The sequence below is a fragment of the Podarcis erhardii genome (assembly GCF_964252035.2).
Source record: "Podarcis erhardii genome assembly, chromosome: 8".
Lineage (NCBI taxonomy): Eukaryota > Metazoa > Chordata > Lepidosauria > Squamata > Lacertidae > Podarcis > Podarcis erhardii.
This window is the reverse complement of record NC_138499.1, coordinates 62,021,284-62,047,535: the sequence shown is the minus strand read 5'-3', so window position 1 is coordinate 62,047,535 and position 26,252 is coordinate 62,021,284. Positions and strand designations below refer to the sequence as shown.

General features: G+C 42.1%; 1 protein-coding gene across 3 annotated transcripts in view; it reads right to left on the bottom strand.

The window, feature by feature from the left end:
* Positions 1-26,252, bottom strand: part of JARID2 (jumonji and AT-rich interaction domain containing 2) — a 190,667-nt gene that overhangs the window by 112,086 nt on the left and 52,329 nt on the right. The gene's annotated exons all lie outside the window — the stretch shown is intronic.

Here is a 26,252-nt window from a genome sequence, read left to right as displayed (position 1 = left end):
TGACAGTGCCAAATCCCAGTCTTGCTTACTTTGCTAGAAATAGAAAAGAACTCTCTTCCTATCAGTAAACTGGTCAGTGTCCAAAACATTACTGCTTCAAAACTTGGGAGTGTTGCTTTACAAGAAAGAGAATAAATACTCCAAATCTGCTGTGCTCAAAAAAGGTTTAACAGCAGACCCTAGAACTTCCTAATTTATTGTCCTTTCCTTTTCCTATAAGCAAAGGAGCCATGTGACATTCTCATGACTTTGGCTCCTTTTAGACTAAAACCATTAAAAACTGCTTAGGCAACTCTTTTCCACAATCATCATGATTGTACAGCATCCTGTTCTTCCTTAACAGTCAACCAAATGTCTCTGGGGACATCCAGAAGCAGACATGAGGGCAATAGTTTTATTGCACTGTTGTTCTCCAGCAAGGCAAATCCTAGAGGTAGCATGTAACCATTGTAACACTGAAGACATTGATAGACTTCTCCTCCAAAACTAGGTTAAAACATATCTAAATGCTGACAATCTGCTTCCTGCTCAGGGATAACTTAATGCTGAGATATATAATATTACAATAATAGCCTATATAGGTAAAGGTAAAGGGACCCCTGACCATTAGGTCCAGTTGCGGACGACTCTGGGGTTGCGGCGCTCATCTCGCTTTACTGGCTGAGGGAGCCGGCATACAGCTTCAGGGTCATGTGGCCAGCATGACTAAGCCGCTTCTGGCGAACCAGAGCAGCGCACGGAAATGCCGTTTACCTTCCCGCCGGAGCAGTAACTATTTATCTACTTGCACTTTAATGTGCTTTCGAACTGCTAGGTTGGCAGGAGCAGGGACCGAGCAACAAGTGCTCACCCGTCGCAGGGATTCAAACCGCCGACTTTCTGATCGGCAAGTCCTAGGCTCTGTGGTTTAACCCACAGCGCCACCCGCATCCCTTATAGCCTATATAGTTTTATTTAAAATCGGGTTTTTATCTTTAAAAGGTCACCAGAAGTTTAAAATGTGTTTTCTAGAGGATTGATAAGCAACTTCACAGGTAACTGTTTTTAATTCTGAATTTTAAAATATTGTAATCCATGCTGGAACCTGCTGAAGGGCAGATTAATAACTAACAACTAATAATAATAAGTTCCTCCCTACTGCACAATTATGCTTTCTTGACTGTCACAGTGCTGCAAAGCACATACCTTAACCTTGCAATTTGCCATTTATCCAGTTCGCAGTGGTGAGTGCCATTTGCCCTCAAGTCAACAGTTATGAGTTACTTTTTATTTATTTGGAGCATTTGTAACCCACTTTTCAGCCCAAAGAGCTAACATACAATCAGTCAAAACAAAATATGTCCTTGCCAACAGACACAACACAAAAGGGGGGGGAGAGGATAAGGAAGGCAGAGGAAAAATGCAAACGCAGGCACCGATTCTTAAACTTAAATAGTAGCTCTTATAATGACAAGCTGCAACAAAGAGTTCAGGGGGAGAAGTGTTCGTCTTTACGCAGAGCTGATGGAATGAGTGCTGCTTCCCATCTCTGCCACTGACACAGCCTGATGGAATGACTGCTGCCATGCGACAGATGAGGGAAGAGGAGGACGGATGGAGATGGCCTTTCAGAGGAGCTGCTGAAATGCTGGTTCTACTCTGAATTCTGCAGAACCTGCTGCTCAGGGTGCCTAGAAACTATGAGAGTGGGATATTGCTTAGGAGTATTTGTTGGGCTGTGGAGCTGAGGCTTTGGCCACCTCATGAGAAGAGAAGACTCCCTGGAAAAGACCCTGATGTTGGGAAAGATGGAGGGCACAAGGAGAAGGGGACGACAGAGGACGAGATGGCTGGACAGTGTTCTCGAAGCTACCAGCATGAGTTTGACCAAACTGCAGGAGGCAGTGGAAGACAGGAGGGCCTGGCGTGCTCTGGTCCATGGGGTCACGAAGAGTCGGACACGACTAAACAACTAAGCAACAACACAACAACAATTTGTTGGGCTCAAGATTTAATTTTGGAGAGGTTTAATTGTTGGTACGTTACGTTTCTGAATCTTTACTGATAGACCTTGCTATGAATGATGAGGGGATTATTGTATCCCTATTGTGACATTTCCATTTATCTGTCATGACTACTTAAATTTTGTTACATTTCGTTACATTGTACAGATTCTTTTGATGTTGCAAGCCGCCTTGAGCATGGTTTAGCTATGGAAAGGTGGCATGCGAACCAACGACGACGACAAAAAACCTTTATTTTGAACTTGCTGCCAGGCATGCCTAATGCTGATGGTCCCACACACGCCTCTTATCAAGGGAAGTGTATCATACATACAGCTGACAAATTTGTAGCAACAGTTCGGAAGCAGAGAAAGAAGTATGTTGACAACAAGGGGGGCTAACTGCAGAGATATTAATGTGAATTGGCAGCTCCCTGTACTTGTGTTTTAACATCTCCTGAAGATTGTCAACATATATCGTGACAGTTTGATTATGGTCATGCTGATTGAAACCAATAAAAATTACAGAGTGTTGACCTCCTCCGACCCCCCCCCCCATAACCTAGGACTGGCAAACCTGGAAACACTGCACAGCATGTGGCTGCAAACACAGCTGTCTCCATTCTCCCTTGTCTTTTAAAGGGCAGAAGGGCCATAAAGAAAGTCACGCGATGCTGCACTGTTATTTTGGCTTCACACACAGTGCCCTCTTCTTCCCCATCTCCCAGTGTTGAATGAGCAGTGGACAGTGCATGGTTTGTGTTTATGTAGCCGGGGAATCTGGGGGTGATTTGTCTGTGTGAGTGCGAGTCAGGGTGTGCCTTTGCAAGAAGGAGGGTAAAGGGAGAAGGGATCCTTCTTAAGATGTTTTTCAAATGTGCTGCTATGTGTGGTGTTTTCTCTCTCTTTTTTGCTTTTGGGACTTTATCCCTCCCCCCCAGTTTTTCAGTTACATGGCTGTGTGTGTGTGTGTGTGTGTGTGTGTGTGTGTGTGTGTGTGTTATTTAACTGCTAAGAGATGGTCTTGGTATTAAGCAGTAAGTAAATATACAAAATAAATCATATTAAGCTTGCACACACCACTCGTTGACAAAACATGCTTCTTGGTTCTAAAGACACTGCATGTTGGCGGGGGTGGGGGTGGGGAGGGAGAGACTATCACAGGGCAGGGCAAGCTACCTTTTCAATCCTTAGTTGCAATGAAACAGTACAACTGTCAACAAACAATGTTACAACATTCCTGAATTTGTGATTGGGTTGGCGCAACAGCTTGGGTGCCCCAGTGCAAAACTCTGGAAAAATGGGGAGGGATATTTGAAATGCACACATATTTTAGAAAGGGTATGTAGTGGGAGAGAGAAAAAAGATGCAAGTAAAATAGGCAACTCTACAATGAGACATGAGAGTAAATTCAAGAAGGGGGATGTTTTCTTGGTTTCAATCTCCAAATCTATGGGTTGCTACAAAATGAGGAGAATAACTCTCTATGGGTTGTCACAAAAGGAGCAAGAAGGAGCATAACTTTCAGGTGTGAGAATGTTATCAAGTCCCGTGCTGGTAGAGTATTAAAAATATAGACCCAGAGACTGTCTCACTAGAATTATTTGAACTGTCTATCTGTTTAGTGGCAAGTTTTGGGGTAGTTTGTTTTCTTCTTCAAATGGTTACATTCTTTTGGTGAGATCTATATTTTCATGGCTATCTCCAGGGATGGAGCCCATGTTGATTAGTATCATATTTATATTACTATACAGTCAACCTGAAAGAAGGAGGGTGTACTAGGGGGTAATTTCCTGAAAGCCGAAATTCAAAATATGGAAAGTGATCTGATTAACTACTTTAGACTTTTAAGTCTGTTTTTCTTTCCATCAACAGCTGCTTCTCATCTTTATGCAGCTGCAATTTCTTCAGAATCTCAGAGGATTTAAAGAGCTCAAGAATTTATTTCAATCTACAGAAATATTAAAATAAAAAGGATTGGGGTTTTTTAAAGCATTTTCTTTGCTCTCTGCTGTAACTTAGGCCACAGAAATACAATCCTTAAATCATTTTATTTAACAATTCTCACTAATGTATGGTTTAGAACCAACATATCTTTCTAAGATTTAGCTCCTGTGCCTTTCAAAATAGAGAAAGAAAATCTAAAAACCCCACCTCTGACTAGGGAATAGACTTTTTTTTATTAAGCTGCACCACAATATAGCTCCACTATGATACACTGGTGAGGTCCAATAATGAGAAGCTAAAAATAGCCTCTTGAAAATAACAGTGTGTAAGGTTACAGAAACATTAGATCATTTAGCATAGGACGAAAGACAAAAACATTTCAGGAATCTGGTACATAATGGAAGCAATCTGCCTTGTGACAAAAGATACATGTAATACAGAGGCAAAATAGAGAAATAATTACATCAACAGCTATTAAAGCCCCTTGGGGAAAGAATACTTTAACTTTAATGTATTTCTAGCTATTTCTTTCCACTTCTGGAATGAATTACTTTTTTTTTTTAACAAACTTGCAGTACACATTTCTGAACTGTACATAAAATTGTTCAGTAAGTGGCAACATTATGGAAAACACACACACGCACACGTGAAGTCAAGGGGAAAAGGAAAAAAGAGGCCTCCCTGAGGCATATGAGAAATCTTTCCAAACGTGAAGCACTGTGCTAGCCGCAGCGGAACTAGTGGAATACTGAAAGCACACACAATAAATGCTGAACACCAGGTATGACAAAATATTTTGCCAAAACAGGTCCTGGCAACATCCAGGCATCCCAACAACCTGAGCAATCTGAAATTCTAACACTTCTGTGTTAGAAAAGATCAAAGATAACAACAAGGACAAACTTTTAGATCGCCACGTGTACTAGGTAGGTGGAAACTAGGTACAGTGGTACCTCGGGTTACATACGCTTCGGGTTACATACACTTCAGGTTACAGACTCCGCTAACCTAGAAATAGTGCTTCAGGTTAAGAACTTTGTTTCAGGATGAGAACAGAAATTGCAGCAGCAGGAGGCCCCCATTAGCTAAAGTGGTGCTTCAGGTTAAGAAGTTTCAGGTTAAGAACAGACCTGCGGAACGAATTAAGTACTTAACCTGAGGTACCACTGTAGTTAGGAAGCCTTTGGGCTATCCCTCCCAAACACACAGGGCTTATCCATAAAAACTACAGATTCATGGACTGCACACACTGTGGGCAACGTCTCTTGTATGCGAGGGTAAAAGATGGTGTTGCTGACCCATCCAGGCAAGTAAGGTGAAATAAAATGTGTCATCAGCTGTGCAATCCTGCTTGTGTTTGCTCAGAACCAGGTCCTATTATGCTCAATAGTGCTAGGCTCCCAGGTAACAGTATACAGGACTCAGGATTTGGTGCTCTGTCCTGAATTCTGCAGCTGGCATGCTTACAGTCTCCAACTGGAAAACATTATGACAATTAAAGATTTCTGTATAAGCTTAAATAGTATTTGCTGTATTAAAAAAAAAATGTAAATGAGAGAGATTCCCACCACCATCCAGCAGAACTGGCATTACTTTGTTAAAGTTTTTCCTCACCCCACCCAATAACACTTTGGGAATAGAGGGCTTGGACATACTTAGAAGAAACCAAGGTCTGTATTCAACTGCTCAGAGCAGACCTACTGAAATTAATGGACCTCAGTCATGCTCAATAATTTCAATGAGTCTACTGTTAGTAGCAACTACTGTACTAATATTAGGGCTGGGAAACTCTTTCGGATCCATGGACCAGATCCTTATTGCATCAGCCTCATGGGCAAAACTGGACAGGTGGTCCGGGCTACCCATCTGTCAATCAAATGACAACTGGTGCAATGCGCTGTTGGTTGGGGCTTCAAAGCACCTTGCAAGACGCTACTAAAATGGAAATGGCATATTTTATGGAAGAAAATGGATATTTTTATAGTTTTCAATGAATTTACTGTTGAATTTTATTGATCTAGATTTGCATATGGCTGTAAACCACTTTGGGAGGGAATTTTGCCTTTAAAGCTTATTAAATAAATAAAATTATAACTAAATAACATACTGGCAGGTGGAAGTAATAAAATTATAACTAAATAACATACTGGCAGGTTCAGCATCATAGCTTCTAATCTGAACAACCTGACCTAACCCATGAATATTTTGTACTTGAATACAGAGTCCCTAAAGCACAACTGTTAAGTGCTAGCTATTGACAAATTTGAAAATGTAGTTGAAAATGGCATACCACATCAAGAGTGCAAACTGTTATCTTCAAGTATCTGGAGCTTGCAAATAATTAATTATTATTATTTGTGCTGATGGCAAACAATTGAGGACCTAGCTCATAGACATTTAGGACTGATATTGTACCTATACAGGTAACACACAACTTACGTGCCTTTAAATTGTGCGCACTGAGCATTATGCGCTTAGCAAAAAATTATTTTAAAAAAATTAAGGGGGGCTGGAAATTGGGTGGGTGTTCTGGGAAAAACTTTGGCAATCCCACCCATTGCTGAACCCAATGTGGTTTGACTATACACAATTTTGGCTTTATGAACTTTCCCCAGAACATAAGCCCTCATCTAAATTTAGAGTCTCCTGTTCAATACTTTTTATTTATAAAAAAATAGTTATTCATCTGAGATGTCCCCCTAATCAGGATAAATAAGCCTTTGACTGCCAAACTGACATGCAAGATTGAAGACTTGTTTCATGTCAAATCCAGTTAAACAAAATTAGCTTAAAATGCCAATATTCCAAAAATCCATTATATGGATTATATGTAATCATTTTATTGGTGCAGTGATTAATGTAATAATAAAAGATGAAAGGATAAACTGTAACTACAAGATAAAATGTTCTGTCTGGTTTATTACTCAGAGGGTCCAATATGTTACATATAATAAGTTAAATGTGGATAACTTGTGATAATTATTTAACCACTACCACTAAAAGTAAAGAGTTGCAGCTTCATCTAATCTGGACACGAACAAGGCAACATAAAATAATAAGACATTACAGTTTACTTAATTTAAAAAAAAAGTCTTGTAGCAATTTCTAGACTAACACATTTATTATGGAACGAGCATTTGTAGACTGCACCTCATCAGAAGTGTTATTTCGAGCTGCAGGTACATATCTAAATAGAATGTCAGACTAGCTGATGCTGCCTTCTGAAAACACCAAATACAATAGCGTTATGATCATAGCTGTGCAGGAATCTGTTTTATGCAGGTCTGGCTGGCTTAAATGTTATGCTGAGCCAAATCATGGTTTAGCATGAGTGTGCAGAGAGGAGATTTTGGCTGTTTCAATCCTTCCCAATTGTTCTGCTGGTGCACAGCACTAAGTTAAGCCATGAATTGCCTTAGAATGTTGCCTAAATCCAGCCTCATGGTTTCTGCCGCACACAAACCATGAGTCATAAACCATAGGACAAACTTTGATTAGTCTGGTTAGAGCTAAACCACCAGCCTGGTGTTGACAACATACAAAGCAGATTCAAGAACAACCCTACCTATATACACAGAGTGAGATGGTGTTTCCTGCTTGGCAGGGGGTTGGACTCGATGGCCCTTGTGGTCTCTTCCAACGCTATGATTCTATTCTATGATTCTATGGTTTTGAGCGTCATGAAAAGAGCAGCATGTTGTTAGTCACTTAATGTATTGTTGTATTTTTGCTGCCAGGAGGATGGAGACCAGAGCCAGCAGGTGAAAGAATAACTTGACAAGTCTTAGGTATTATGCAAGCTGACTCTTGGGGGCAGGGAAATTTTCTGCTAAAATGCTTTAGGACAGCTGAGTATATCCTGTAAGCTACCCTGGTACAGAATCAGCATTATACGAGCTGACAACCTTGCTCTTACGAGGATCCTAGCGGCTGCATTTTGTACCATTCTAAATCTCCCAGCAGTCTTCAAGTGCAGCCCTATGTAGAAAGCATTGTGGCAATCTGGGCTGGGTGTAATAAGTGCTTGAGAAACTGAAGCAAGGTCCATCTCTCAGCACAAAATGTCAGCATTCAAGGCACAGTGCCAATGGCTGACCAAATCAGGCACTGGCTAAAGGGCCCAGGAGCTCAGAAAGACCCCTCACAGGCTTGACCTAGACATGCTGCCACTGGCCACCCTCCCTGCTGGACCCCAAATGGCCACTATAGTGGTGGGTGGGTGGTAAATGAGCCCACATTTGAAGTGACTGCCTGCCATGGACATTTATGCAGTACCCTGGCCTATAGATCTATATGTATCTACAAAATCTAGTGATTTGATTGATCTATCGGCTGGGGCATTGCATTTTGGGTAAGTTAAGATGGCAGGAGATGACTATGGATGGGAGCTGAGCTTGGCTACCATTCTAAAGTGACACCAACAACCCCCCATGTCCAGGAGACGGGGGAGAGTAGTGTTGCATTGGCCGCATTCTGCCAAGGGCCCATGAAATTTAGCACCAGCCCTGCTTCATACAATAAACAGAAAAGTTTGCATTAACAAGCAATCTTGCTCTGCAACACAGTTCACAGACAAAGAGTTCAGCCTATATTATTTTTGCCAGGATCTGAATAACTCATTTCTTGGCGAATGAGATTCCTGGCTCAAATTATCAGTTCTTTACTGGAGAGTGGAGGGCCACCATCCAAATTACAAAAGCACAAGCTAGGTAGAGTCAAACAATCAATTTTTACAAAAAGGAAAATATTTGGTTTGTTAGGACCCTTTGTTTGAATCAGATTGTATTGGTTAGGGCCTCCTTTACTATTAATCCATTGGTACTTAAAAGCAGGTTTTTGCCTTCCCTTCTCCCCACCCCACCCCATGTATGGAACTATGTACACTTATGTGCTCTATAAATAAAAGACATGCATTTATCTCCAATTAAAATCCTGTGTAAATTTATATGCAAATTCAATGAAAGCCTAAGGCTCCTGGCAAACTGCCAATCTAGCCCTTTAGTTCTGGGAAAGTTATATATGCAGCACTGCCATAAGAATTAGCATGCTGGAATTTGAATTGGAAGCAAATACATAATTTTGGGCAAGTTAAGTGATAATATTATTCATATTGGTAATGATTTTAAAGAGAGAGGCATGCTTTCATTCCACCCCTCTAGTAAACTGATGTTGGAATCTTGGTGTTTTGATGAAAGTGAGTGTGAGATTCCTAGTTTTTGGATTCTCAGAATAACTAAGTTTTAAACAGATGGCCTTCATCAAGATAAACTAGAAAGCCCATGTGATGCAGAGGTTAGAGTTACCCTGGAGACAGGGAGACCTAGGTTCAAATCTCAATTTGGCCATGAAGCTCACAGGGTTAAGTTGGGTCACTCACCATCTTTCGGCCTAGCCCAGCTTACAGAGGTTGCTGTGGGGTTAATATAGAGAGGTTGAGGAGAACCATGTATGCTCCCTTGAGCTCCTTGGAGGAAAGATGGCATATAAACAGAGAAAATAAAATTTAAATTATCAATAATGTGAACAGCAGGGCATATCAGTCCACACAACCTTAAATCTGATCATCCTTCCAGCAAAAAGGGAGGCATTTTGATGGCAGGCCACTGGCAGGCAAAAACCTTATTTAAACATGCATTTGGCCTACTGAGCTAATTTGTTCATTGCTACCCTGTTTTAATCTGTATTTTAAATTTGTGTGTGTGTTTAAAACTGTCTTTTAAAACCATTTTATCTGCTCTTATCTGATTTCATACCGTTTTCATTGTATTATTGCTTACTAAGTTATGTGCATTAATCATTCTCCATTGTGGATTTTATTGCTCTTAGCCACTCGAGGCGTTTTATGGAAAGGCGGAGTATAGAAGTAACAAACAAATAAGCAAGCAAACAAATGTGACTCAAAGTAGCAGGATATTTATAATGATCTGACAACGTAATATCAAAAGCATTCCTCCCTAAAGCACTCCTAATAAAACAAGCCACTCTATGAGGTGGACAATTCAGAAAATAATGTACCAAATATCCTGTAGCTCTGGAGGTCTTCCTTTGTAAACCTCAATTCTATGCAAGTTCTTGGCATTGCTTTGTTAGGCCTTGAAAATAAGAGTGTGTGATTGTGCTTGGTTTCTTTAAAAAGCAAAGCCACTGGAGAACATAAGTGTTATAAAACTGGCTTCATCTGTGCTTAAACAGCAATTTCTTCAACCTCATTTTGTAAGACCTTTAGCTTTATCATAGTCTTACAATGCTAACTTACCTAGTATCATATAATATTACTTAAAGCTTTATACAACATTTTTGAGGGTCTAAAAAGGCTTTGTATATATTGGACCACTTTCAATACAGGAAGCCCGTTGAATAAGCAGAAAGGCACTTGCAGTGGTGCAAGTTTCCAACCACTGCCCCCCTCCAGCTGCAACGCCACCACTACTGCAAGCTACATTCCACATTGGTGGGTCCCCCAATCATGCTGGGAGTGGCTTTCAGAGAACAGAATGGGCTGCAATGAGAAGGAACTTCTCAGGATCCAAGCTGTTCTCATTAATTCCTTACAACAGCCCTGCAAGACAGATAAGACTACACAAAATGTGGGAAGCATCCACACTTTGGAACTACTGACACCAGGCAAGTTCCCTTCACTGAACTCTTTTTGGTGCCTGCTAAAAATGTTTTTGCTCAGAAAAGCCCTTCCAGATATGTAGGTGTTGATGTATTTTAATCTGTTTTGAAGAAGTTTATTTTTTTACAGCCAAGTGGTGTATAAATTTTGTGACACTCTCTCTCTCTCTCTCTCTCTCTCTCTCTCTCTCTCTCTCACACACACACACACACACACACACACACACACGTATATATGCATACATACTACTAATCAGAGGCAGGGTCTAAAGGACAGTGGCTTACATAAAGCTATCTATAGAGTTTCTTATATGGTGGGAGGGGGAAGTTTGCAATGGGAGTTCTTAATTGGAGCTCACACTCTTTTAACCACTGCTACAGCTGCTCAATACAGCAAGCTCCAGAATAGCTTTAATCCCAACTCAGCTCTCACTGAAAGGAAAATTAAATGAAGGAATGAATATAACACACAGCATGATCTTAAGTCTTACAGTGCAACCATATGCACATTTACTCAGAAGAAAGTTCCACTAAGTTAATAGGAATTTATTCCCTAGCAAATAAATACCTTCCATGTTCTTTACCAGTCCACTTGATCACCTCATTTTCAGAACTCATATACATGATCAAAAACACTGATAAAGTGAAAGCAATGGTTCGAGTTCCCCTTCGCTTGTCTTTAATAAACTTTCAGAAGAATAGATGACAGCAATGCTAGAGAAAGCCATGGAGCAGCCATACGGAAAAGAAGATTTCCAAACCACCTTCATTTCTGAATGGTGGAGGGTGTGTAAGTGTGAGAGAAGGGAGGCTTTGTTGTTTCACCTCAGGTACAAAACCTTAGTCTAAAGCACTGTCCACTACTGATTCACATGACCAAAATCAGCTATTATCTCCACAACCCCCCCCCCAATATTCCATTGAGAAGAAAACTATAAGCACTGTGCCACAGGAAGGAGTTGTAAGCACCAGGATGCAAAGCGGTGAGACAGAATCAGGTCTGTTCCTAGCTTGTGATGGATAATCCCAACACCACTGAGGTTGGTCCCCACTTGTGAGAAAAAGGTTAATAATCGTAATGTGGTAGCAAGATATATTAAGTATCTAAAACAACCACAGGCGATGAAAGTTTGGCCCAATGCTCCCAAGATTAAATATTGGAAATGGAATTCACAAGGAACTCACCCGGGTTCACACGGCACCTTCAACTTTTAAAGATTTAATTCAACATTACAAAGCAGAGACTCGCAGCCTTTTCACACCATGCTCTATACAGGTGCAGCATAAAAAAAAAAAAAATCTGTCAGGAAGCAGGCTAGCAAAGGAGTAAGGGGAGGGGGGCTGGTTGCAACAAAAGCATGTTAATCTGCTTGCCATGCCATCATCACTCTAATTGGAACCAGATTCTGAAAGCTACAAAGAGCAGAGAGATGCAAGTACTTACAACAAAGCAACACAAAAAGTGATTTAATGACCTTCCACTACCCATTTGAAAAATAAATTAGAATAAATTAGCAGAAATTAGAATAAATAACTTTTAATGCACAAGTCAAACATTTTATCACAGTTAGTCAAATGTTATAGTATTTAGCTGCCTGCCTACCTACTGATTTAGACCTTGCAGTTACAGTGTTGCAGTTTATTGCTATTTAGACAATTGCTTTCATACTGGAATTCATTTATGGATATCATGGTTTTGGTTTTTTATTACATTGATGCTAATATAAATTTGAATAAAAATATTTTCTTCTTTTCTATTAGTTTCCATTCCAACAGAAAATTATTAAGTTTGGAAACTCAAATATATTCTGTTGGAAAATTCTTCTTGAGGTCTTCCCCTAGTACCCACAAATCTGTGGTTTATCTGTCTCCCCCTCGCACACACAATGCCCCCTTGGTCATGTGGTACATAAAGCGCATTAATAATAATAATAATAATAATAATAATAATAATAATAATAATAATTTATTTACGGCTATTAGCCCATAAAATATGTACAAACATAAAAGCACAGAAACATAAAAACCAATACATCTAACAACAGAAGGGGAACACCACGATGCAAGGGTGGGTCATTGAGCAGTGACAAATAACAGCTTGGGGCCCGGAAAGATCCAAGGGACGGTTCACAGAAAAAGGAGACGAGATCCGTCATGCACTCTCATCATAACTGTCCGATTAGTTTTTGTTGTTGATGTTGTTTTTTGGTGGTTTTTGTGTGTGAGATAACCGCATTCAGGAATCTCGCCACCTGCAGAGTTACAGAAGGGTCTGTATCCTGCAAAAGCATTGCGGCATGTGACTCAACAGGCCTGCTAACCAAGCACAGTAAAGCAGGACCCAGGAATTTAGTCCTGGCTATGCTATGTAAGGGACAGTTGAACATTATATGTGGAAGAGATTCAACTGTTTTCCCGTCACACTCACATAGCGGAGACACCAAACCCTTGGAAAATCTGTGGCTCAGCAGGTTCGATGGAAAAACATTGAACCTTGCACGAATAAATGCAAGTCGGTGTGGTACAGATGAAAGAGATGACATGTATGATGGAAGGCCAAGTGGTGGGGTTATTCCATGATACCTGGGGGAGCAGACACCCCCACCCCTGGAGAGGTTGTGTTGATTTTCAATGTCTGCTAATCTTTGCTCGATAAGGCTTTTGGCTGAGCGTAGGTTCATCTTTAAGGAGTCCGCTGGGGAAATTCCGATGCTCAGAAGTTTGGCATGGATTTTCCCTACCCACGGATTAACAAAGTCATCCCGCCAAAGGCACTGAAAGAGATAATGGTCGGGAAGCCTATGCCAGCAGGACAGCCAATAGCCAAAGACTCGCTTCCAGATGACAGTCTCCAATGATGCAATCCTTAGCTCCAGATGTATGGCTGCATTGCTCACACACATGGGGAGTTTCAGGAGGCGACGGAGAAACTGATTCTGCAATGTCCCCAGCGATGTTAAATTGGACCCTGGGGCCCAGAGCGGGGCAGCATAACAGAGGGTGGAAACCACTTTTGCGTGGTACACCTTCAATGCAGAAGGGATGTGGGAGGCTGATAAAGTGCATAAAGCAGCAGCAGGAGGAAGCTGACATGGTGACACCTTCTCTCACTTCCTCTTTCACCTCTGTGTGTTCTGCAAAACAAGATTAATTCTACTGAATCTGACATTTACTCAAGATTCCTTGGAAAAGTGAAGTGTATGTGGGCATGTCCACTCTCTGTCTCTTATGGGGCAATCTGATCTGGGGTAGGGGGCAGAGGGAGAGGCCCCCACAGCACCTGATCAAAAATCCACATGTGCCAATGAGCTAAAACAGGTTGGTGACCCCTGCAAGAAGATTCACTTCCAATAATCTAGGCAGAGCCAGAATTCCTAAGTAATTGACTAGAACCATGTAGTTGTTACTAAACACAGCATCCTCCATGTTCTATTACTTATTAACAAGAAAATAGGGAGTGGCAAATCACAACATCAGGCAGCCAAAGGCCTGCTGTAACATCTCAGGTGATAAGGCAAAGACAGACCCAAAATAGGACACAAAGGACACCCAAAAGGACACAAAGATACAAAAGTACCAGTGTTTGGCAAAATATGAATAGCTCTGCTGGTTGGAGCAAGGTGCTCATAATACCAAGGTTGCAGGTTTGATTCCTGTACAGGACATTGCATTGCAGGGGTTTGGACTAGAACACACACACACACACACACACACACACACACACACGAGTCTGCAAATGAAGCCAGGAGACACAGAGAGCAGAATAGCTAAGTAACTGGTAGCTGGCACCCTTGCTACTCCTGTGTAGCCCTGAAGACAGGCTTTATTTGTTGAATGCCTTCCTAGATTATTTCATCTTCTAATTCTCCTTGAATAAATGCGGATTTGTATTTCCAAAACCACAACAACCCAACAATCCTCTGCTGCAACTGCACAAGCTACCAGTTTTTGCTTTTTACAGATAATCTATTATGCTTTTTTGAGGGTGGTGGGAATAGGATAGAGAACTACAGCAGACAAAGAAGACAAGCACAGTGACTATCTGGCTTTTCCTAAACAGAAGAACCACGATATCAGAGTCTTGGGGTTGACGTTTGATTGTTGGTCTCAAAACTATGCATAGCCTAGTATTACGATAGGCCAAAGAAAGGAAGTCTGCCTTTCAAAAGTGCCAAGCCAGATTTATAGCACACCAATGCCAATTCGTTCCCAGATGTCTTCACAGCAGAGCATTCAAGTCAGATACACATCAAGAACTGCTTCACCTTGGCAGAAGCCCCGCAGTAGCCTTCTGGCACAGAGAAGCCTTTAACCTATTTCTGAAAATCCCACACTAGTTATGAAAGCAACATCATTATCAGGGTCAAAATGCAAGAGGAAGTCTCTCTTGTCTCTACTACTGACAACTGTCACATCAGATCAAGTACCTGAGGTTGAAAAATGGACACTTTTAAATATTGCTTGTTTAAAAACAAGTATATTTTTGTCCGATATGAAAGCAGTACCCATTTTGTACACATGAGACTACAGTATTGTTGCAAACTGCCTCAGGGGTTATGCCGAGTTCTGACTTATTAATTAATCGCTTTGTGAATTCAACAATTTGCAGTTCTGTTATTGCATTAGTAGGCACGAAGAGTTTATATTGTTCCTGCCAAGATCAATGTACATTAATCTAAACCTCTGATGTTAAGCAGATCCTGCTCCTGACAGAGACAGTGAAAACCAACACCACGGAGAAACATCTGCTACCTAATGGACAAAAAAAGAAGACAAAACCCACACATTTTGTAAAAAGTTACATAACTCCTCAAAATTTAATTCATAATTCACCTGAAACTCCACTTACTGATTAAAACAACAGGCCAGTAACCTCACTTTGCCTTCTAAACCTACACAAAGCAATAAATGCCATCATAAAGGATTCTTATAGGGACGCGGGTGGCACTGTGGTCTAAACCACATCGGAAGGTCGGCGGTGCGAATCCCTGCGACGGGGTGAGCTCCCATTGCTCGGTCCCAGCTCCTGTTAATCTAGCAGTTCAAAAGCACGTCAAAGTGCAAGTAGATAAATAGGTACTGCTCTGGCTGGAAAGTAAACGGCGTTTCCGTGTGCTGCTCTGGTTCGCCAGAAGCGGCTTAGTCATGCTGGCCACATGACCCGAAAAAACTGTCTGTGGACAAACGCCGGCTCCCTTGGCCAGTAAAGCAAGATGAGCGTCACAACCCCAGAATCGTTTGTGACTGAACTTAACTGTCAGGGGTCCTTTACCTTTTTTTAAGGGATTCTTACTGGCTTTTAAATTGCACAATCTTAAAACCATCACTACATCTGGACCATTACACAACATGAAACTTACATTATGAAAATGTAACAGTCAACTCTCGCTCAACTACAATTTGAACACAAATGAGCCATCCTAGAGATTTTTTTTTCTAGAATCCAGGCTTTGTTCTTTTATCCATGTTTACATTATTCCAATTAGCTCATTCCTCCAAGTTTGTGTTCCCCAAAACTCAGTTGTAAATTTAATTGCCATCTGGACACTGTTAATCTCTCCCTCCAACACACACTTTTTTCTCTCCCTTTCCATCCAGCAGCGCTTTATAAGTGCTCATGTAACGAAGGCCAAGAAAAATAAATCACACTGGAGACAGCCACTGCTACACAACAGAACTGAATTTTAAAAACGGTAAGAACACCTTTAATGCAGAAATCCAAAATTTTCAAAAAGAAATTCCCTCACATAAAGCATACAATATGCTATCTTCGGCGGGGGAGAGACGCATGTTTTAGTTCCAATACATGAGCTTCACACATCTAGAAAAGAAAAATCACATTCTGATGTGCCAATCTGGCAGTGAAGTAGTACAGACATACCTCACTTCATTGTGCTCCACAGATATTGCTCCTTATGAGGACACGGGTGCAGCTGCAGGCAGCTCAGCCATTTTCAGGGAAAGGAGGTCGCCTTTCCCTGCTCATCTTCTGGCCACGGAAATGGGAGCTGGCTAGGGCTGGAGCTGGGTTTTTTTCCTCTCCCACCCCTGAAGCCAGGGGGACCTGGCTTAATAGACTACAACAGTATAGTGTAAACATAACTTTTATATGCACCGAGAAACCAAAACATTTGTGTGACTTGCTTTACTGAGATATCTGCTTTATTGTGGTGGTCTGGAACTGAACATGCAATATCTCGGAGGCATGCCTGCTTTTCAAATTCCTAGGCATCAGCATCAAAATATTTAAATGTCCATGTGGGATTTTTCCCCCAGTCCCGGCTCCACACCCTCACTCCCTAGTATAATTCCACATAACTCACACTGGCAATTTTGCAGGGAAATTGAGTAAAATTTAATTCTGAAAAAGAAATTCTGATGGGCAGTGAGAGAGATAGAGAAGTATTATTTTTAAAGCTATCTGAGCTTCAACAGACTGAGTCTAATGTTTGGAACTAAGTGAATACCAATGGTAGTAGCTCTGCTGCCTTAGTGATATATAAATTCCTACCCGCTCTGGATATGTTTGGTGAGATGGTCTTCCCAACTTCTCTGCCCACAAATAGGGTGGAGAATTTCAAGAGGCCATTTGCGCACAGTTCTAGTCAATGCAAGGTAATGTGAATTAAAATGGAGATAACCTGGTTTAAGCGGAGCACAATTTGGGTCTGGACTGTGGCTTTAGCGGAGGTGGAGGCAGCTCCCCCCCGCCCCCCGGTGCCATTTTTCTTGTGCGAGTTACACCCCGCCCATCTCCTGTTTTCAGTTTTCAGTTTGGTCTGTGTTGTTTTCATTATGTCAGAGGATGCGTTTCTTTGTACTGCTTTCTCTATAAAATGGAATCGGGTTCAGAATAGCAGAAATATAATCTTCAATACAACCACTGTATCCAGATTCCAAAATGACATCTGTAAACAAGTAGTAAAGAAGTAGAAGGGAAGAGAGAGAAAGAGATGTTGGAAAATAATAGCTTCAATAGCAAGCAAGGTAGCCCTGTGGTGATCATTAGGGTAGTGGCCCAGGGCCACCAAACAAGGCTGACGCTTCTGCCTATTTTGGCAGCTTGCTTCAGCTGCCTCACAGAATATGCTGTTTTGTGACTTAACTAAAGACAGAGAGGGAAAGAGGAGGATCTGCCACTCTTCCAGCAATCAAAGCAAATTTATAGCTACAAAACCAAGCCAACACCTCTCCTTGCATCAATATCAGTATGATGCCAGAAGGTTTACTTTATTACAGGAGACATGCCACTACTCCAACCAGGCCCTGCAAGCACAGCCAATGAACAGGGATGATGACCTGTTCCATAGTGAAACCTCTCTTACTGTCAAGTCACCTGCCACACATGCCCTTGTTCCCCTCAATGTACCTGTCAAAATCTCCTTCAATCCTTCCATTGCTTGCTATTAAGCGAAGTGTTTTTTAAGAACAATAAAATCAGAACTATGGTTTTGCAAAAGTCTAGTATCCCATTTTCGCAGTGTTCAACCAGATGCATTGGGGAAGTCTGCAAGCAGCACATGAGCATAACAGCACTCTCCCCACCAACTGGAATACAAAGGCAAACTGCCTCCAATACTGAAGGTTGCTCACCGCCGGCACAGCTCCTAGCTGTGTTAAATTAATTAATCAATAGACACACACACAGGTTTTTATTATCTATTACTTCATGACTAAAGAGGTGTATTGGATTAACCAGAAAGCAGGTTTTTAAAATAGATTTTTTAAAAAATACTGGGTTCATAAGAACTACGGATAAACATCCAGCTTCTTAAAAGAGGCACCACCTTTAAAAGACACATTTCCCTCGTCTCACATACACAACATGCCTGCTATGGCATCATATAAAAAAACAAACAAAAAAGCTTCTTGGTCGAGAAATATATTTATCATACATATATGGTAAATGGCTACCATTTACTCAATAGGTTAAATCAATTAACTTTTTTTTCAATTTGCTTTCAGCCTTACAAAAATTGTGGAGTGCAAGGGGAAAAACCTAGCAAACATGCTTGCTTTTAAATATATACTTAGACTTGCAGTTTGAGCTAAGCCTCAAAATGCATATATAAACAGCGAGTATTGGAAGAACGAAACGCAACACAAGCCTTGTGTACTTTGCATACTACACTGTAGCGGCCTAGTCTGCATTCCGGTCATGGTGCCTTATCAACAGATGGCCACACAAGTGGATCAATGAACTATTCTAGTCCTCATGCCCATTTTGCACCAAGTGGCATTAAGGAAAGAAAACCTTTCAAAATGTACTTCTCGATAGACCAAATTACCTTCTGACCACACAAGCGGAAAATAATTGAAAAAACACTCCAGTCTAAATTGGGTTCAAAACCAGATGGTGAACTTAAAAAAAAAATGAAATAAGTAACAGTGAGACAAAGGTTCAATTTAGCCAGTCACAATGGGGCGCAACATTACTTGGACGTATCGAGGAGGAAGAGGCTACTATAAAGGAAAGAGGAAAAGGGAAAAAAGATTATCTACTCATAATACAATCAGTTTAATGCTTGACTGGCGGGGGGGGGGGCGGGGGTTCCTGCTCAAATTCTCCTTTATAGTAAGAGTCCTGGAATAAGAGGGTATTGAGATTAAATTTCACTGCATCCCCTTTCACCAAGGCCTGACAAGAGAAGGGTTTTATTGCCCATTTAAGTCGCTCCATGGTATCTTAACTGGGAACAGAAAGTGCACATAACCTACTTCCCCTTCCATATTGCCACTTTCAAACTTGAATATTTAATGAGGTGCATAAAAGCGCTAATATCATCAAATGGAAGGTGGGCGGTTGGCTGAGCAGGAGGAGGGAGGCAAGCGCCAACTACAATGCGGCACAATAAGCCTCTAAAGGGAAAGGGGGGGGGGAGGGAGAGAATAATGGGAACAAACCTCTGCTCTCTGCAAAAAGATGATCTCAGTTCACACCGCTACCCCACAAGGTCAGGCAGACTTTCCGAGCGCAAGAGCAAGTTAAAATTATATAGCCTGACCTTCACAGAATCTGGACAGATTAAATTCAGTTTAGCCCTGGTATTTAAAAGGATGAAAAGCCTCCGCTGAGGAGAAGGCAGCCATTAACTAATCTGCTTATACAAAAAAGGGGTGGAGGGGGGGGGAGAGACACAGACACATAACTGTGGTTTTCAGTTAAGTCCTTCAAGAATGTGCTGTCATCATCATAACAGAATTTATTTCAGCACATCATGCTTAGCTCTTCGGCTTCTGAAAGAAAAAGAAAGCGCTCCACAAAACCGTAACGGCCGACATCGCTGGGCCTCGGAAGGGCTCCCACACTACAGTTTTGCTGCGCAGTCACTGCCAGCTGATATGCCCCGCAGAGATTTCTCTGCCCTTCCTGCAGTAACTGTAAGCAGCCAGACATATAAATCAGAGGTTGCAGGCAGATACAACAACAAGGCAGAAATGGGGAACGGGGGCGGGAGGGGGGGGGGAGAAATACGTCGACAAAACAAAAATGAGAACAGCCATTTCCCTATGCTTGGTAACATCCTGCCATGCGGTGAGGAAATCTGCTATCAGGCCACGGCTTCTCCAGATTTTCTGACCAGGTGGAAATGTGTGGTAAGATTTTCCTCAGCATTTGCTGCCGGGGGTGGGGGTTTGAGACAGAGGATCAGTTTACCAAGAGGATATGGTTGGCAGAGTCCCCGCTCCCCTCCTCTGTCAAGGTTCCAGTCAAACGTCGTAAGTTATGGAAACAAAGAGCACAAGCGACGGAAATAAACATCATTTCCTCACAAGGCATTCATTTCACATCATTTTAATCAGATTAAAGGAAATCCACAAGGGTACTTTCTGCCTGGCTTCAGAGGCCCTTCAAAAAAACACCACCACCCCTCCTTTTTATTCTAAAATTAATATCACCGCTGACTCTATACACAAAAGTCGTCAAGTACAAAATTTAGACCACAAGCATGCACATTTTTAGGATAAAATAATTGAAACTTTGCCATTAACGCTTTAGGTGACAAAACCATTTCCATTTGCCACTTGTTCCAACCATATTTATAGGAACATCTTACCCACTCCATGAGTCTGTGTACTTTCTTTCAATCTAGGAAGAATCAACCTTCCAGAGGCAAAAGTGGTCAGAGCAATGTATTTAAATCTTACTTTTGTACAGGAGGCTAGTTTCTACACAGATACCTCTTTATCCTCAAACCAGGAACAAGGACATATTCCATAAAGGCAAAAACACCCGTGGAGGGGGTCTGGTCTTGAAAGAGTCCTGGGGGCCAGACAGAGAGGGTTGGGGGACCAAATTTGATGTCTGGAACCGAGATTCCCCACCTAATTGTGCTTTCAAGTATTCTTGCCATCGCTCACAAGGATTGGGAGACTTCTCCTACTTCTTTTATATGCTTTTTGGAAAAGGAAAAAATGTGTTTCTTCTTCGCTAAACTTTAACCATTGCCCATCTACTGCAAAATGCAGGACAGTATATCCCAAATCAGCAAAATATCACCAGTTTCTACTCTTTTTGTCCAAAACACCTAGATAACAAGGAAAGGAAGATTTTTCACATACTTTCTATGGTACATTTAATGGGGATATTCTGCACTTGAGATCTAATCTTTTTTTTTTTTTTTAAAAAAAACAACCACTAGGACTTTTACCCAGAGAAACTAGGAAATGAAAGCATTCACATGGCCAATTGCCAAAAGGGAAAAAAAAATCAGTGGCTGTTTCCAGCATTTTCTTCGGTGTGGTGGTTTAAACCAGGAACTCAAGATGGAATTCTGATTAAACTAAAGCAGGAAATGTTAGCTACATGATTGTATCTCGTTTAGTAACTGCACCATAATGCAGGCCATTGGGGAGAAAATTCAACAGCTATAAAACACAAGCGCCACCATTAAAAATAAAATAAACATCCATTATATATTTTCTGCTTAATGGTTCAAAAGTATTTTTTCACATTTATGTAACATTCCCTTCATATCCCCAATTTCACTTAGGATCGGTTCTTTTCCTTCTTTACAAGGTTGGAAAACGTTAAATGCGACAAAAGTGACCAAAATGCATGTTTTATTCTTTTTTTGTTCTTTTATTATTTATCACACTCCTTTAAGGAAAGATAATCTTGAAGCATGCAGACTTAGCATGGAATGGGAATTAATTAATTATGCTCTAAGAACTTAAATAGAGATCCACTCTTCCCCTCTCAGAAGCCAGCTAATTGTCATCCACTACATAAAACATCTCTCACATGAACACTCACTGTCACAGATATCCCCTTGGACTTCATCCAATACAGATATATTACTTCTCACAGTTAAAGGAACACTGAGCAGGCCATGAGATTGATGTTCCTTTTGGAGTGAATTTTCCCCATCTTTCCCTACATCTGCATCAATATTAGCCTTTAGCTAATAAGCTTTTGTTCCTCATCCAGGATTTTGAAATAAAAAATTTAAGGTCTTATATATATAAGAAATGTACCAACCAAGCACTTACATAGATATGTGGACCACATGTCTGAAACCCCACAGAAAAAGTCCTGAAACCATTTTGTCCCTCCCAAATTGACCTCAAATATTTCTCTGCAAGGTCGAAGGAAAATGGAAAAGCCTCCTCATTGTCTTTTTGTTCACAAATCCTGTCTTAAGGGTATGTCTGTGTATGAATAGGGTGAGCCTGTGACCTGGCTCAGGAACCAAGTGTTTATCATTACAAAAGACTAGCCAGGCTCCCCAGGGTATCCAATCAAGTGACCATTAACAGGTAACCTGCCAGACAGGAGATAAACAACGCACTCATATTTCTGTTGTAGACCACCTTTTCTGTGATGTATGTATGATGTTGCTAGTGGTGGTCTTGGACTCCAGGGCGGGCAATTTAAAATGTTTATATAAGGGCACGCACACCTTTGTTCTGGGTCCTCCTCCTTTCCTGTGTGTGAGGGGAGCACCCTGTTGCAACAGTTCAATAAAGATCAGGCTTACTAGCTGCTTTGCTTCTCAGTATTCTCTGGTTGGCCTCTGTTATTTTCTCCTACCGATGGAGAACCTACAAAGGACTCTATAAGGGCTCTTGTGTCGTCCCCCCCCCAATAAGGGAATAAGGGCAGATTTTGTTTATTACAATTTGAAACCAGCTTCAAACACTTGGTAACCCTTGCTAGCAGTATTGAGGAAATAGCCATGAGGAAAAGATGCAACAGAGCACACAACCCTCCTTGAGACACTCCAGAGTCAGAGTTAAGGAACAGGAAAGAGTTAGATCTGCATGCCAACACCTAGATGTGACCCTGGCTCACTCTGCATGGGTAGTACTAGAAGATAAGAGGGACAGGCAGGGACCGTGGGCCGTTTCAGAAGCAGTACACAAGGCTCTACTATGCTGCTTTTGATTCGTCTGGTGCTACTGCATTGCATTAAGTTGGTGCAGCACAGAGGAGTTTAGGGTATACTCCAGAGTCTTGCATCCACCCCTCTCATGTTACTTTTCTTACAACGGGATTGGGTACATGCCAGAGGCCCAAACAGCAAAGGATTTGGTCTCTGAGTCACCTAGTAATAACCCCTAACCTAGATTATTATACAAGTGAGCATAATAAAAATGCCTAATGTAAAACTGCTGGATATAACCAGAACAGCATTTTTTAAGCATGTTATATTTTAACTCAGAGGTCCCCAAACTTTTTAAACAGGGGGCCGGTTCACTGTCCCTCAGACAATGTCAGGGGCCGGACTATAATTTGAAAAAAATATGAACGAATTCCTATGCACACTGCATGTATTTTATTTGTAGTAAACAAAAAACATGAAAAACAATGCAATATGTACAATGAGTAACAATTTTAATCAACATAAACTTATAAGTATTTCAATGGGAAATATGGGCCTGCTTTTGGCTAATGAGATGGTTAATATCGCTAATGCTTGTCCCTACAACCCAGCCTACACATGGATCTCCCTCCCCCCCATGGCCCAGTCTACATGCAGGCCTTCCATGCCCCCATCCCCACAACCCAGCTTATACACACCTCCCTAACCCCCTTCCCCACAACCCAGCCTATGCATGTGTTTCCCTAACCCAGATCCCCATGACCCCGCTCACACCCATGTCTCCTTAAGCCCCATCCTCACAACCCAACTTGCCCGCGTGTCTCCCTAACCTAAGGTTACCAGATTTTTTTCAATGAATCCGGGAACACTTTTCAACTTCAATGGATTTTGTACAGGGACTTATTTGTAAATCTGGGGGCTGTCCCCGGGAAACGGGGATGTCTGGTAACCTTACCCTAACCCCCATCCACCACCCCCAGCTTGCACACCTGTCCTCTAACCCCAAATCCACACACGCCAGCCTCTCCCTACCCCCAATCCCCATGGTGTGGCCTGCCCGCATGTCACCTGTCCCCACGACTTTTGACTTACTGCGGGGGCAGCTCCTCTGGCACATCACGAACTCCACGTCGCGACATTGCAGGCACACCAGATCGGGGGATTGGGGCCAGCCCCGGGCCCTGGGGAGGCCAGGCGGGCACCCCGGGAGGCGGTGGCGGTGAGGGTGCGGCGCACTGCAGCGCCAGCAAGGTCCTCACGCCAGGCCCATCCTATGCACCGCCAGCCTCCAGAGCGGGGAGAGGGAGGCCCGGGCTGCCCAGGTGGCACACTCACAGGTGGGCAAGGAGCGGGAGACGGGGTCTGAAGCACGTGGGGCACCTCTCTCCTCCGCAATCCCCTCCTGACCCCGGGTGGGCTGGGTCCAGGACCCTGGCAGGCCGGATCCAGTCCACAGCCCTTAGTTTGAGGGACGCCTGTTCTGACTGTTCCAACAAGCAGGTGTTTCCTGCTTGGCAGGGGGTTGGACTCGATGGCCCTTGTGGTCTCTTCCAACTCTATGATTCTATGATTCTATGAACAGTTGCCTCATTTGCATGTTAAAATAAACCATAGTTGATGGCATACCATGAATGGGGTGGTCTTGCCTGATTTGCTCCTCATCCCTAGCATGCTGGAGAAACAAGCCACAATTAGCATTATATCCAAACTGGGATGTTGTGGTTTGTTTCATTCCTAACAAATAATGGTCTGCAGCCAAGGTTAACTATGATTTACTATCATACGCATACTGGGCCAATGTGACAACAGGAGGGGGGAATGCTTCCTGTAACCTAACATTGTACATCGATTTTCTTGCACTCCCCACTGGTTTCAATATAGACCTTGCTTCTAACTAAATATGCTTAGAACTGCAGCCTCTAGTATTGAATATGGGTGGCCTCCATGACTTTTGCAACTGAAAAGCATATGCACTGAAAGAAAATCCTCTGTCTAGAAATAACTGGCACAGTTTCTTCTCCCAAAATGCACGAGGCCACAAGGAGAACAGGTACCGCAAGTCAGCAAAAGCAAAAAGGCCCTCTGTCTCCAAGAGTTGTCTAACTCTGTCTTGTGATGAAAATAAGCTTTTTTTCTTTAATTACAGACTTCTTTAAAAAAAGAAAAGCATTTTTCTAGTTAGCCCATAAAAGCTAAAAGGGAAGCCCTGTCTGGGTTGCTTCCTTACACCTTCTTAATGAGGCCAGCTGCAAGCAAGAAGAAGTGGAAACAGGAGGCTGTGGGTGGAGGGAAGCAAGGGGGCCAGGGAACAGAAGAGGAGTTGGAGGCTTGCTGATTTTAGCTACTTGCCTCTTAACATCCTCTGGTCAAACTTGCTGCATCTCTCATTCCCCAACCAGCACAAGATCAAACAAAGGCACTTGTGTTTACAACATCCTGAGCAATTTAGGAATCCCAGCAGACATTGCTTCCTCCTTAGCTCCCCTTTTAAAGTCTATTGCTTCTAATGAAGGTACTACAAGTTTATGAGTTTATAATCAGGAGTCAGGCTTGCCTGCAGAAGGGGATTTAAATGCACGGACAGGACCAAGTGCTTCCGCCTTCCCAGTTCTTCAAGTAATTTATCCAAAAAGCCTTGTGTTGAAAGGAAAGGTTTGTTTACACCTACATTCATGAGGCTGTGGTTCCTGTAACCATTCTCTACTTCCCAGAAGCACACTAGGACAGAGTTTTTCCAAGTCAGATATTCTAATTTTAAGTCACTTTTGGGAAGGAGGAAGACTCAAAACATGAGTATTTGCTAAGTGCAGCGGATGTTCCAAGAACTTGCTCTATATGCAGTTTCCCTCCCATGTCTTTCAATTCTGCTGTCTGACATTTACGGTCACTTTCATTTATGTCACAAACTCAGCAGCTTATATTTTGCATTTAGTAGAAGAAAATGCAATTACAGCAAATTGTTCCCAATTATTTTTTTTTTAATGTAACTATGAATGGGCGTTTCCAGGGCTGTAGCTGTGTAAGTCTGCTGCAGCAAAAACCATAGCTGTCAAGTGTCCCTTATTTGAAGGGACAGTCCCTTATTCAAGTGCCATGTCCCGCTGCTGTGCCTTATTGATAGATGTCCCTTAAATGTCCCTTAAATGATGTTCCTTAAATTTCAAAGGAAGCAGCTCCTCTCCCAACCTCCCTGCCGGCCAGGGAGAAGGGAGGCTCCAACTGTGTTGCTTGGCTGTGTTGCTCACCCAATAAGAAGTCTAAGAACAACTGGGGGGTGGAGCTTGCATGCCTTGTGTGTGGCTAGTTAATGCAAGCTGAGGGGTTTTTCGAATGCTGGATGCCATGTTGTTGCATGTGCTGCTGCAGACTTTGCAGTGCAA